The sequence below is a fragment of the Pinus tabuliformis genome, chromosome J (assembly GCF_031772625.1).
Source record: "Pinus tabuliformis cultivar Carrire ecotype Pingquan chromosome J, CPIR1, whole genome shotgun sequence".
Classification (NCBI taxonomy): domain Eukaryota; kingdom Viridiplantae; phylum Streptophyta; class Pinopsida; order Pinales; family Pinaceae; genus Pinus; species Pinus tabuliformis.
This window is the reverse complement of record NC_142295.1, coordinates 1078799988-1078814656: the sequence shown is the minus strand read 5'-3', so window position 1 is coordinate 1078814656 and position 14669 is coordinate 1078799988. Positions and strand designations below refer to the sequence as shown.

The 14669-nt window shown below is 35.6% G+C and overlaps 1 pseudogene; it reads right to left on the bottom strand.

Moving 5' to 3' along the window:
• Window positions 1–7810: 7810 nt before the first annotated feature.
• Window positions 7811–10547, bottom strand: LOC149230699 (subtilisin-like protease SBT1.7 pseudogene; annotated as a pseudogene).
• Window positions 10548–14669: the final 4122 nt, after the last annotated feature.

The following is a 14669-nucleotide window of genomic DNA, read 5'->3' as shown; positions in this document are numbered from 1 at the left end:
CTACCAAGCTTATCAAAAAATTGATAAATAATAAATAACATAAATTCACTGTATAATCAAATTTAATATTGATATATATATATATATATATATATATATATATATATATAACTTTATAAAAACTAATCTATTAATAAAACTCGACAAATAGTAAAAAGTTTATTATATATTAAAATGTTTTAAAATAAAAAATTATATGAATGAAAAATTTATCCATTTACTTATAAAATATTGCGATGATTTGATATTTTATAAAATAACTTAAACTATTTTTATGAAATTTCAACCAATAACATAATAAGATAGTGCCATCATTTAAATATTCTAAAAAATAAAAAATAGCTTTTATTTTCATGTGTGATTTTCCTCTCAAACTTTTAATTATGATACTTTAACCAATAACATAATAGAATAGTTTTATTTAAATACTTTATAAAATAAATTTTATTTTTATATATAACTCCATTTTTTTATTATATATGATTTCTATAATTTATCATTTTCCTTATGTGATTCAACCCATAACATAATGGAATACTATCATTATTTAGATATTCTATAAGAGATTTTATTTACCATATATGATTCCCACTCATATTATATATGATTTCCATCGTCAAATTATACATATAGAAACCAATTTGACCTACAGAAACCAATGACTTTATAACAGGAGAATGCTTCCCAAGAGTGACTGAAAAAACTCTGAAATACCGTGTGGCATATTTCGCTTTATAGGAAATAACATGTCTAATGTTACTAAGAGCATAAAACACGATATGGATATTTCACTCCGGCATTTATAGAAAGAGAGGCTGTGGAATATTTAGCTCCATAGTGGGCCGCCTAAACGACTAAATTGAGTTGAATGAATGATTGCGATCTCTCCGCGTGCGAGGGGACAGGGTTCTACATGCCAGTTCCAATTCGGGAAGATTCCACCGCATATTATGTTATAATAATATTTATACCGCATATTATGTTATAATAATATTCATAGGTTTTATTATTATATTAATTTTATTTTGTTTAATATTGGATTTATTATGTTTTTAGAGATTAATTTTTATTGGTGTTAAATTTGAGGAAAGATTTACACCTCGAGGGATCCTCATGATAGATTTGGTGTTAGATGGATCTATGTTGGTCCCAGTGGAGGGTAACAATGTCACAGGTTTAGATTATCATTATTATCTATGTGTTTGAGATAAAATTCAAAATTCATATTATGTTTTCTTTGCTTGGCATGGCCATATTATTCTCTTCTTTATTTTGGTATATGTTGCTTTCCTTGAATGGTTTGTAAATCCTTGTTTAGATACTTTGAATGATTTGTGTGTTTATGTGTTTGGATTTGGATGTTAATGTTTGTGAATGTTACAGTGGTTATGTTAAATTTTTATATGTATATGTAATCTTTTATCAGTGATTAGTTGGTGATGAAGAAGGGAGACAATCTTGTCAATAGTTTGCAGAAGGATTGATATTGCACATCTATTTCATTTAATTTAATTTTAGGTATCATAACTTTTGACAACTGGTTATTCTAAATAGTGTTCCTCCAAATATTACAAAATATATAGTTTTAGTAATTTATTACGTAAAAGTTACTCTTGAAATAATTTTGTTTCTTTGTTTTTGTTTGAAATAATTTTTTTCCTTCAAAAATATTTTGATGATTTATTTATTTATTTATTATCTATTTTGCAAAGTCAAGAAATAATGTATTTTGAATTTTTTTAATGAGTGGCCAGATTTATAAAATATTTACATTATTTGTTTCTCCAAACAATTATCACATCTCCTTCAAGAATATTTTGATTTGTTTTGATGTTTATAAATATACATTTTCCTGTTATAAATATTTTGAATATAATGTTGTATGGAATTACTCTATTAGTAATTTTGAATATATGTAACTGTCTATTAGTAATTAGTTGGCGACAAAGAAGGGAGATTATCAATGCATATAATGCAAGCAATCAAATAAGATTAGAAGCCAACATCTACACCCAAATCAATATATCTAATGCAAAAAATCAAATATAATTAAAAATCAACATCTTCACTAAAATTAATGCGTCTACCCCAAACAATTATATACAAGAATTATAATTGTTGAATTGTGTGATCCATATTAAGTTTTTATGAGAGATTTTTCCGCGTAAATCACATGATATTTCATTTGTTACGTGTTTCGAACCAACTAGTGTAGTTCATCGTCAAGACAAATGAAATATCATGTGATTTACGCCAAAAAATTTCTCATAAAGAATTATAATATTTAACAAAATATGATTAAATAAATTAGAAACCATATACAAGAATTATAATCATAATGATTAAATACTCTGGATTAAATTGTCATGTGTAAAAATCAACATTTTCACTAAAATTAATACATATACCCCAAACAACTATATAAAAAAAAAATTAAAAAATTGTTATATTAAATAAAATATGATTAAATAAATTAGAAACTATATAAAAGAATTATAATCATAATAATTAAATACTCTGGATTAAATATACGCGGGATTAAATTGTTATGGAATGATGGTAGGAGATTAGGTCAAAACTTTTCCATGTGTATGGGTAGATTGTTTAATTTTTTAGGTTATTATAACATTCATTATAATATAACCAAGTTATAAGTGGAAATTGGGGCGCGTGCTGGAACGGGGAAGCGAGCCGAAGTAATCTAGTAGCCAACGCCTCAGCTCTTTTGCCATAGCTTCGACCAATCACAGACAAGAGGTTTGCAAATGCGCCAATGCATGTCTTCACGATCTCTTCCGCCAGGCAGCTAGCTGTTACTTCCCCATGCATTACTCCCTATTGACGTGCAGGCACTTGTCGGCACCTGTATACTACCTCTTCTATCAACAGAGACTCGCAACACCCTTCTTTGCACCATTTAACCAGCCTCATGGCTCTGTTCTAAGTTTCTTGGTTGGCCATATGCAGAGCTGAAGCTTTCACTTTTCCCTGAGGTTCCCGTTCTGGCTCCAATCCCACTTGTTTTTCACGCTTATGCTGGCATTCTTCTTCACGCTTTCCCCTCGACATGCGTCCGGAAAGAGGCGACTTAAACGTAACATTAAGCTCTGATGAATGCTGGGGATGTTGCAGAAAAAGGGATCCGCTTGCAGACCGCATAAGTTTGAACTTCTGAACAAGAACCTTGTGGATATCGTCCCATCGGAAATGAAGCCAACGTGGGATAATGGTAGAGCAGAAAAGGCGTATATTTCCAAAAGGATTGACCGGTTTATAGTGAATGTAAGCATTATAGATAAATTGGGCATGCCATTCTCATTAGTTGGGAATGCTTTTGTATCTCACCATAGGCCAATTCTTCTCAGCTGGCGGGAAAAAGGATTCAGAAAGGGGTACCCATTAAAATTCAATAGAACATGTTTAGAAGACCCAGCTTTTAATGATATCATCACCAAAGCATGGAAGGATTTATCTGCTAGAGCTATGTTTTCCCCGTTTTTTACTTTTAGAGACAAGATGGTTGCTGTGAGAAAGGTGGCAAAAGAATGGCAAATTGAAAAAAGGAAAAAGGACAGGCAAGCGATTCATGAAACACAACGGGAGCTGGACAGCATTTTAAAATCTATGGATGCAAACTCCTGTCCTTTTAGCATGAAATGCCGCATAAGAGAGCTCGAAAGAAAAAAACATATTTTGCTGAAGCAGGAAGAATCTTCATGGAGGCTCAAAAGCAGGTCAATATGGCTCAAAGAAGGGGACAGGAACACAAAGTTCTTTCATAAATATGCAAACGCCAGACGCGAGAAAAACACCATATGGAAGATAAGTGATGGAAAGGGGGGATTCTTCGTCTCTCAACAAGACATCAGTAAGACATTTTAAGAGTCAATACAGAAGAAGGGATGGCAGTGCTTTTCAGGACATTCTATGGGGAATCGACTTGGTTCCTCAAATGTTTGATGATGGAAAAAATGAGTCCCTGTTTCATCCAGTTACAGAGAATGAACTTCTTGAAGTGATGAAGGCCTTTAAAAAGGACAAATGCCCAGGCCCGGACGGCTGGACAATAGAATTTTTTACTCATTTTTTTGATATCATTAAGCAAGATTTACTGAGGATAGTTGAAGCATCTAGAATGTCTGGCAGTATTCACCACATCACAACATCCACTCTGATTGCTCTAATTCCTAAAAAGGTGGATGCGGAATCCTTTCATGATTTCAGACCGATCTCATTATGCAATATTACCTTTAAAATCATCACAAAAATTATTGTTGAAAGAATAAAAGAAACTCTGGCCTCCTTCCTCACTAAGGATCAACATGATTTTCTAAAAGGGCGGAATATTTTGGATGCCGTGGCTAATACTCAGGAGTGTCTGTTTTCTATGATATCAAAAAATTTAGATGTGGCCATCTTGAAAATTGACTTGCAAAAGGCCTATGATTATTTAGACTGGGGGTTTATTAGATGTTTATTGGCTAAGATTGGAATGAGACCTAATTCCATCAGGTGGATCATGGCATGCGTAAAAAATGTGAACTACATAGTCATCATCAATGGAATACCTTCCTCTTATTTTCTAGCTAAAAGAGGGCTTCGTCAAGGATGCCCCCTTTCGCCTCTCTTATTTATCCTAGCAATGAACTCTCTCAGCGTCCACATAAACAAAGCGGTCTCCGAAAATAGATGCAGCCCTGTCAAGATATGCAGAAATAACTCCATATCGCACAACCTCTTTGTTGATGATGTGCTCATATTTGCAATGCTTTGCAGGGTTTCGTGGATATGTTTAAATGATATTATTGATAGATTCCAAAGAGCCACTGAGCTTCTAATTAACAAGGCGAAATCCACCCTCTTTCACAATGATATCAACATGGAATTGGTGAAATGGATCTCTGAATTGTTTGCTATAGAGACAAGATCGCTCAAGGATGGCCTTAAATATCTAGGTTTTCAGCTCAAAGCTAAGGGATACTCCACGACTAATTGGCAATGGTTAATAGAGAGATATTATAAAAAGATTTCGGCATGGGAATATAGGAGTCTTTCTTTGGCAGGCAGAATTATATTATCTCAAGCAGTATTATCGCAGTTGGTTGTTTATTGGGCTCATTTATTCTACCTTCCTGCAAGCATCATTCACAAGATGAACAAGGTTTCGGCTAATTTTATCTGGGGTGGTAAGTCTGAACAGCAGAAATTCCATCTCGCCAAAATGGAAAGAATCTCTTTACCCAAGCACCTTGGTGGCTGGGGATTAATGGATTTAAGGGCTTTCGGCAAAGCGCTCCTATGTAAATCGCTGTGGAGAGGTATCTTCGGGGAAGGGCCATGGAGTATCACTGTTAAATTGAAATACATGAAAGGTAAAAATCTGGAATACTGGTTCAGAACAGGATCGATTGGAACCAAGCATGGATCTGCTATTTGGCTTAGTCTTCGGAATATCGAGCAATACTTTTTAAAGAATCTGAAGTGGAGGATCCATTCTGGTAGCAGAATATTAATTGGTATCGATCCCATTTTGTGTGGTCACGAAGACATATCCATTCCCGAGAGTCTTTTATCCTTCTTTCACAGGAATGGTATCTTTACATGGGACAAGCTCATATCCGCCTGGCACGGCCCTGCCCCTTTATGGAAGGATGCAAACGATCTTTGTTTGCTAGAGAGTCTGGTTTTGTCATGGAATTCTGTCAAAGATGCTCTCGGTGGTCGTGGGTTTCAATGCTTTGGGTCGGCTGATCACTTAATCTGGACTGTGCCAAATGCTCAACTGTCGGTCCGGGTAAAAGATATTTACTCTGATATGATCAATTCAAAGGTCTCTCACTCAAGCTCAAAATTTCCTGTGGCCCTCTGGAAGTCGGGATGCCCCCTCAAAATAATCTGCTTCGCGTGGTTGGTGTTCAACAACAAGAATTTGACGTGGGATAATTTAAGAAAAAGAAGCTGGCACGGTCCAAGCAGGTGTTCGATGTGCGAATCAGCTGAGGAGTCCAATTACCACATGTTCTTCCAATGCAAATCCTCTCTGCAAATCTGGTATGATCTAGCTATCCTTTATGGTTTTCCTCACGTTGCTTTGTTTCTACCCATGCAGCTTTCGAATGGTGGAGCGGGCAAAGAGAGCCATGGCGATTTCTCATTATTATTGTGCTATGGTGCGCATGGAAGTGAAGGAATTGTAAAATCTTCAAAGACTCAAATGAACCCCTTAATTCTATTCTGAAACACATCATCGCCATCTATGATTCAGTGCCAAAAAGACAGCCCAAAATGAAGAATTCAATCACGAAAGAAAAAGAATGTCTCCTCAACAGGTTCCCTAGTGCATTCTTTGCCGGAGCTGAACAACAAAATATATGCGGTTGCGGAGTTCTCATTTGCATGGACGAGAAGCTTCAATTTCTAATTTCTTGGAACAGAGGAAGAGGCTCTAATAGGATGGCTGAGGCTAGAGCTCTAGCGGGCTTTCTTGCCTTCTGTGTTTTCTTTGATGTTCAGGCTATTTCAATCTATGGTGTTTCCAGGCCAGTGATCGATCATGTAAATGGTGTTTGCCACATAAGGAGCCCTCACATGGCAGGATGGATGGACAAGATAATGTTCTTATGGGGACTCACGAGAGATTGCTCCATTCAACTCATTGGTCATGAACAGAATCTCCAAGCTGATTGCCTATCCAAGGAAGGTCTGCTCTTAGACTCTGGGTCATGGTCTATGGAAGTAAAAGAGGAAGAGATTTCCTGTTTTGTCCAGGATTTCTTTATCCCTGGTTATTAAATTCTGATGCTTCTTTGTTTTTCTTCTGAAATGGTTTTTGGTTTAAACCTTTGCTGATGCATTTGACATGCCTTTTGGTTAGCCTATAAAGTTTCTCAGTTCAATATGTCATGATCTGGCTTGTGATGTTAAGAGGTCTGTCTCTTTATGGACCTATGATGTTGTATCTGTCCTCGATGCTTTTATCGTGGCTGCTCCATGAGCCACCCTTTTGTATATTTTGAAGTTTTTATACTGTCTCAATATAATACAATGATGCTTTTTCTCTCTTGGAAAATAAATAAATAAATAAATAAAAATTAATTAATTAATTAAAACAAGAACATGGTGTTACAGAGGTTTTTTTATTACTAATATTTGCTCATGATATATTATGGGTTAATAATGGCTTTCAAGTGCCTTATACGATAGACTTCGTATATTACCTCTTTGTTGGAATTCAACAACCTCACGAGATTGAGACCTAGACCTAAAAGAGCAGTTGAAATTGAACTATAATTTTCATAAAATTAGATTAATTTATAATTAGTTTGCATTTATTTATAATTAGTTTGCAGTTTCATGAAAGAGAGATTGAAGATAAAAACCACCTATATAGAAAGTTGTCAAACTCACATCTTTACATTTGTAATAAGTGAATTGCTTGGTCACATTTGTGTTTGTAATATTGGCATAGAAAAAATAAGAGGAATGTTTATTTTAATGTAGTTATATACAGGACAGGTAAATGATCCGAGATAGATCCGAAATACATTCTAGTTTTATAGACTCTCTTAGTGTAATTTTGTGATATATTATTAATGAAGGAAAGAATATATAGATTCATAATTACTACTAATATATTAGTATACAGTTTCAAATGTCTATATGATATGCTTACTTCTCTATGTAATTTACTTCTCTATGTAATCAAATTGTAGATGTTAGAAGATTTATGAAGGCGATCTGTCCATCATAAATATAAATATGTACGGTTTTAATCATAATATAAAACAGAAGTTTTTTTTCAAGCTGGAAAAAGTATTTGCATAAGCTAATTAATTGGTTTCGCATAAAGTGAAATGCATAGTCTAACAACTTTCACAACATTTCCTGTATCACATTTTTATTTTACTGGCAACAGGATATTTTCATTTTACAGGTAATAGGAATTGACAAGTAAGCATGCAGAAGATAATGGAGTAAGGTAAGCCTACAATGACTGGAAGTTGCAAGACCCCGTGGTGTCGTGTCGTTGTACCGACGTAAAAACAAAACAAAATGCGTTACATCTTCATGGATGGATGGCTTCTACTTTTATTCAAACTAGAGGCCCACAGACGAACAACTGGGCCAGTCCACTCATTCTTCATCACTCCACTGTCCAGGCTATGGCCACAGGACTGCGAACAACTTGCGTTCCGCCCTTCACGCATTTCCACAATATTTGACCGAAGGCTTGGCGTCCTTTAGGTTTGTGGTCAGCTGCAATTTTGCTTTCAAATGTCACTGTATAAGTCGCCTTCTGGTTTTGCTTTTCGAAGGCGAGCGTCGTTGGCTGCACGGTTATATTTACGTTTTCAGGGCTCTCGACTGCCATTTCATATACAGACGGTGCTCCTCCAACGTTCGTCACGGTTCTCCTCGTAACACGAACCAAACTACGCGGCTTAAACACCACGGAGAATGATGGGTAGTTCAGATCTCCTGGCGCGGAGAGTAATTTGGGGCAGGATGTTGCCTGCCTTGTCAGAATATGAATTTGCTTTGCTGTGTAATTTAGGGTACACAGAAAGCTAACGTAGTCGTCCATTCCAAGATCATAGAGGAGACCGGGATCCAAGGCAGCGTTGGGATTCACATGACCCGCGCCCATTGCAAAGGCATTTGCAGGTAAAGCGGTGAATGAGTCGCTTATAGGGCTTTTGCGGTTGTCGAATAGCACGGAAGATGTCATGAGAGCCGATTTTATTGCGGCGGGTGTCCATGCCGGATGAGCAGCGCGTATAAGCGCCGCGATGCCGGTCACATGAGGGCAAGACATCGAAGTGCCAGAGATTATGTTGAAATCTACTCTTTCCTTGTCGGTGTACGTTGGCCCCACGTGCCCTGTCCACGCCGCCAATATGTTGACTCCCGGAGCAATCAGGTCCGGTTTAAGGATCTCCGGAACGACGGTATTCGGCCCTCTGGACGAAAATGCTGTTACGACCGGAGCTCGTGCTTTACCAATTACAGTCAGCCCCTCCAATTTAATAGTTGCCATAGGATTTGTGCTCGTGTTTATATAAGCTTTTATGTATTCCCCGGCCTTGGGACCCACCATGGTCGCCGGGAACAGATTATGACTGGTCGGCGAATAGTCTCCATCTTCATCCTGATTAACCAGAATCATCCCCGCACCGCCGGCTCGTCGCACGACCAGTCCCTTTTCTATAATATCGACTTGTCCAAGATCACAGAGTACAATTTTTCCACGGATCATATCGGGATGAAGGCTTCCATCAATGCAGAAGTTTGCATACTTCTTACTCGACGCTGTTTTCCCGTATACCAAAGGCAATTGCTCGTTGGCCAGAGACAAGTCTTTGTTGAGGGCGAAGCCCATGTAGCTTTTGCCGTTGCCAAGCACGACGGGAGCCGGGAACTCTCTGTCGATGGTGCTGGCGCCTACGGTGGTTATCCATGGCGCCGTGTTGAAAATCTCATAAGGCCCTGAATTACCGGCCGAACACGAGACAAAAACACCCTTCTCAGTCGCTCCCAGAGCTCCAATTGCTATAATATCATCATAATAAGCGGCATCACTAACGATGCCGAGCGATATGGATAGCATGTCGACGCCGTCCGAAACAGCCGCCTCCATTCCCGCAAGCACATCTGAAGTTACGCAGTCAAACGCCCAACAGACTTTATAGACGGCCAATCGAGCTTTGGTAGCCATACCTCTAGCCGTCCCTGGGGCGAAACCAAGAAAGCTGGAAGCAGGCACCTCCGATCCGGCCGCAGTAGAGGAAGTGTGCGTACCATGTCCTTCGGCATCCCGAGGAGATCTGTAATCGTCTTTTCCGTGGACACGACCGTACTGGGCTTCATATCCTTTGACAAAGTAACGGGCTCCAATGAGTTTTTTATTACAGTGGGACGCATTGAAGTCGGAACCCACTTCACACTCTCCCTTCCATTTCGCGGGCGCGGGAGTACTTAGGCCATGATCGCTGAAGCTCTTGCTCTCGGGCCATATTCCTGTATCCACCACGCCCACGATGACATCATCACCGTAATGCGACAATGGCCATAGACCATCAGTAGAGCTCAACCCCAGAAAGTCCGGGGTCCGAGTAGTATGAAGCCTACCGACAGAGTCCGGCAATACAGCCAAGCATCCATCCATATTCAGCATAGCTTGAGCGCCTGTGCTGGTCAGCTTGGCAGAAAAGCCATGCATCACCGTATCGTACATGTATAGCATAGCAGTGGGATCCGATTTGGATCCTGAAACCCGGTCTATCATTGAAGCGTACCAGTGTTGGTGGAGGCTGAAATGATGGGGTTTCATGGATTTATCCATGTAAACAATATACGATTTGATCTCCTCATCCTCACTAGACGTAGCCAACGCCTGTGAAGGCAACACTAAACTAATGATCACCAAAACAATTGCGCAGTTACAAGCCTTAATAATCTCCATATGATACAAAATGACAGCAATGAAATTACGCACAAAGAGGGACTCAATCCCTGGAGCTCATTCCTTGCCGAGAATTCATGCGATGCATGTCCAAAATTTATAGGAAAGAGCGTGTATAATATTCCATGTAAATTCCATGTAATTGAGAAATGCTGTTGAATCATGCTTCCTGCTTGACAAAAGAAAATGAGAACGCGTTTACATAAAGAGATGATGGAATATCTCGCTGTCAGTTGCATTCGACTGAGAGAAACATGATGTGGAATATTTGGTCGAAGAACAACTACATTGGTTTTTAATGGATACAGGGTTTTAGATGCCATTTTTAGTCAATATGTCGTCTTCGAGGATACTGGGGTTTTAGATGCCATTTTTAGTCAATAAAATTTCCACGACCTTAAGAGGGGAAGAGCCGTGGGACATTAAATTGGGCTCGCGTTCGGATCATGTTTTAGCAAAGGATAAGGTGGGAAAAGTTCAAAATATTTAGGATTATTTTATTTTATTATAATTTTTTATTGATATTATTATTTTTGAATTTTTAGATATTTATTTTATTAATTCAATTTAGACTTTTTAATTTGTGGCGGTATTTATACGAAATGTCTCGCTTATAGGTATTTTCTTCCGTAACTAATCTATTTTTAAATTAATAAAATATAAAATTTTATTTATATAAATATATTTCTAGCTTAATGTAATTTAAATAGATAGTAAATTTAAGTAAATAGTAAAATGGAGTAATTTTTGGAAAATCATTTCTAAAATTGATGGTGAAAATTAAATTTAATATAATTTTAGAGTTTTTAATTAGATTTTTTTATATGAGATGTTTTATTTAGAGACAATAAAATATTAAATTTTAAATGAAGTTTTTTTTTTTTTTTATACATATATTATTAGTGTAGTTATGTTTACTATAATATGTTTAGAGATTTGAGTTTATATAAAAGGGAAATGAATTAAAGACTTGAATGTATATAATTAGGAAAATAAATTATTCACTAAATCATTTAAACTAATATTTTTTAACAATAAAAATTTAATAACAATATTATTATATCATTTTTATTATTTTAAATATATAAAACTTGATAAATAACAAATTTTATATAATCAAATTTAATATGGTTATGTATAAAAAATTTAACGAAAAATAATTTTAAATTGGTTATGTATAAAAAATTTAATGAAAAATAATTTTATAAAAAATGTTTTTCATTAAATTTGATGAACAACATATTCCATAAATTAATATGCATGGTGAAAATATTATTATATAATGAGACTTTTTTAAATAAAAAATTAAAATAGATTTCAATATGAATGGGAAAATAATCCATCCATTTATAAAATAGTGAATAGTGTCATTATTTAGATACTTCATAAAATAATTTTTATTTTTCATGTGTGATTTTTACTCTCAAATATTTTTTATTAAATTTTAACGAATAATATAATAAAAACTAAACCTCATATAAATAACTATTTTAAATTATTTTTATTTTCTATAATATAATTCTTATCTTAAAACTATTTGAAATTCCATAAGTTAATTTAAATTAAACCCGTTGTAAACCAATTACTTTAGATTAATATTCTAATAATAACTCAAATCTAAAAATCCTACTTACATATTCCAAGTAATTGTTGACTTACTTTAAATCACTATCATAATAATAATTTTAGCCTCTTAATTGTTGACTTACTTTAAATCAATATGATAATAGTAATTCAAGTCTAAAAAATCGTATAATTTTGTGTAGAAAATAACATATTCCACCTAATTGCTGAATTATGCTCCCCGAGTTTGAGTGAAATACCGTGTGGCATATTTCGCTTTATCCGGAATAACATGTCCAATATTCAATAACGTTCTCGAATATTTCGCTCCAGCAGTCAACACAAAGAGAGGGCCGCAAAACAATTAAATTGAGTTTGAATGAATGCGATCTTTTGTGTGTGAGGGGACAGGCCAGTTTTGTCCGAGAAAATTCCACCACCTTTTTACACCAAACCAAAATCTATATGTTTTATTATTAGTCCCAGCCGTCACGGCATGGACGGACCATTAATAATTGAAATAACTCTACAATAATTGGGAGTTGGAAGTTGGAATTAAGTCTACAGTAATTGGAAGTTGTGAGGGGACAGGCCAGTTTTGTTCGAGAAAATTCCACCACCTATTCACACTAAACCAATATCTATATGTTTTATTATCAGTCCCAGCCGTCACGGCATGGACGGACTATTAGTAATTGAATTAAGTCTACAATAATGGGAAGTTGGAAGAGCCACAGAAGCGACTGATGTATGTCTTCACATTTTCATGGATGCGCAACATCTTAATGGATGCCTTCAACTTTTATTCAAGCTAGAGGGCCACAGGCGTAGTCATCCTATACGAACGACCACAATAATGGGAAGTTGGAAGAACCACAGAAGCGACTGATGTATGTCTTCACATTTTCATGGATGGATTCCACTTTTATTCAAAGAAAGTGCGCAACATCTTAATGGATGCCTTCAACTTTTATTCAAGCTAGAGGGCCACAGGCGTAGTCATCCTATACGAACGACCGGGCCAGTCCTCCTACACGATAATTATCGTGATGGGCCACCGGACTGCAAACAACTTGCGTTCCACCCTTCACGCATTTCCACAATACTTGACCGAAGGCTTGACGTCCTTTAAGTTTTTCGTCAGCTGCAATTTTGCTTCAAATGTCACTTGTCACTTTCTCATTTTGCTTTTGGATGGTGAATCTGGTTTCCAGTGATCAAATTTGAAGGGTTTTGGAAAGGTATAAATTTATCTCATCTTTTAAAGATGAAAAGTTATTAAAAAAAAATTATACTTTTATTAACACGTGTATATTAAATAAACTCTTTATAAAAAACGTCAAAATGAAATGGTAAAATGTCAAAATGAAATGGTGACCTGAATCTTTAAAATTTAAAAAGTGGTTACATTAAAACACTATAAAATTTTAATAGAATTTAGTAAATAGGCAAACATTTTCTCAATTTCTATTGAAAAAAATGACCATATGTTTATTTTAATCATTAGATAATCTTCAAAAATATTTGAGTTTACATCATTGAAAATATATTTCTATTTGCATAATGGAAAAAGTTTTTTAATTTCATTTGTTTCTAATTTATACTATCTTTTTTGTTAAGCTTGAAACAATCTAAAGCAAACCAAAAAAATAAATATATACCTTCAACAACCAAGGGAATTGAACTTTTCTCTTAACATTGCTCAATCAAAGAACACTATCAATAAGCTTTCATCTCCATTAAACCTCTTAACTCACAAAAAAAAGCTTAGATGATAGTACCAACCTAGAACAAACGACCCAATTTTGTTCCTCGGAAACGCCCCAACAAACAAGGGTTCATTGATTGCCCGTTCCATCACGAGAACTATTTCTCCGTCTTATATTGGAGAAGCACCCATCTAGCAAGGTATGCCCGTTGAAGCAATCAATAGCAGCACCGGCCTGGATTAGTCATCTCAGCACCGCTAGTTCAATAGCTAGCCATATTTGAGCTGCAGCCCAAGAGCATAGATTGGGCGTCCCACTATAGATAAATTCAAAAAATTATGTAATTAAAAGGAAAGTTTTTCACATCTAATGAGGAAATATTGTAATATGTAATACACATCTACAGTGTTGTTGTTGTATGGTTTGGTTGGTTGTTTTTGTTGTTGTTTAAGAATGGTTTTCAAATTTGGTCCTTACAATGAATTCAAGTTTTGTTGATATCTTTATCTAATAATGCGGTTTCTTTTTCTAATAATATGGTTTCTTTTCATTAACAATGTCCTTTAATTTTTCTATGATTTCAACATCAACTTAAAAACCCTTCATAGCTGTAGTTACATGGACACCCACACACACAACTAATTTCCTAGATGTCAAATTGAGAAAATGAAGCCGGAGAAGACCAACCAGAAAAAGAAAATTAAGTTCTCGCGGTGTAGGCACACCAATCTTATGTTGTGTGGTTATTAAATAGCCCTGGAGTTTCATTCTAACACTTTTGCCCAGTTCAAAGCTCTACATAATTTTATGGGAAGCACACTTATTATTTCTCAATTTTTTTTTATAGCATTACTTTCTATGTTTTCAAAAGCTAGAGAGTTAGTAAAGAAAAAAGATTTTTAAGATAAGAGAAGAAATACACAGTTTTAAATGAA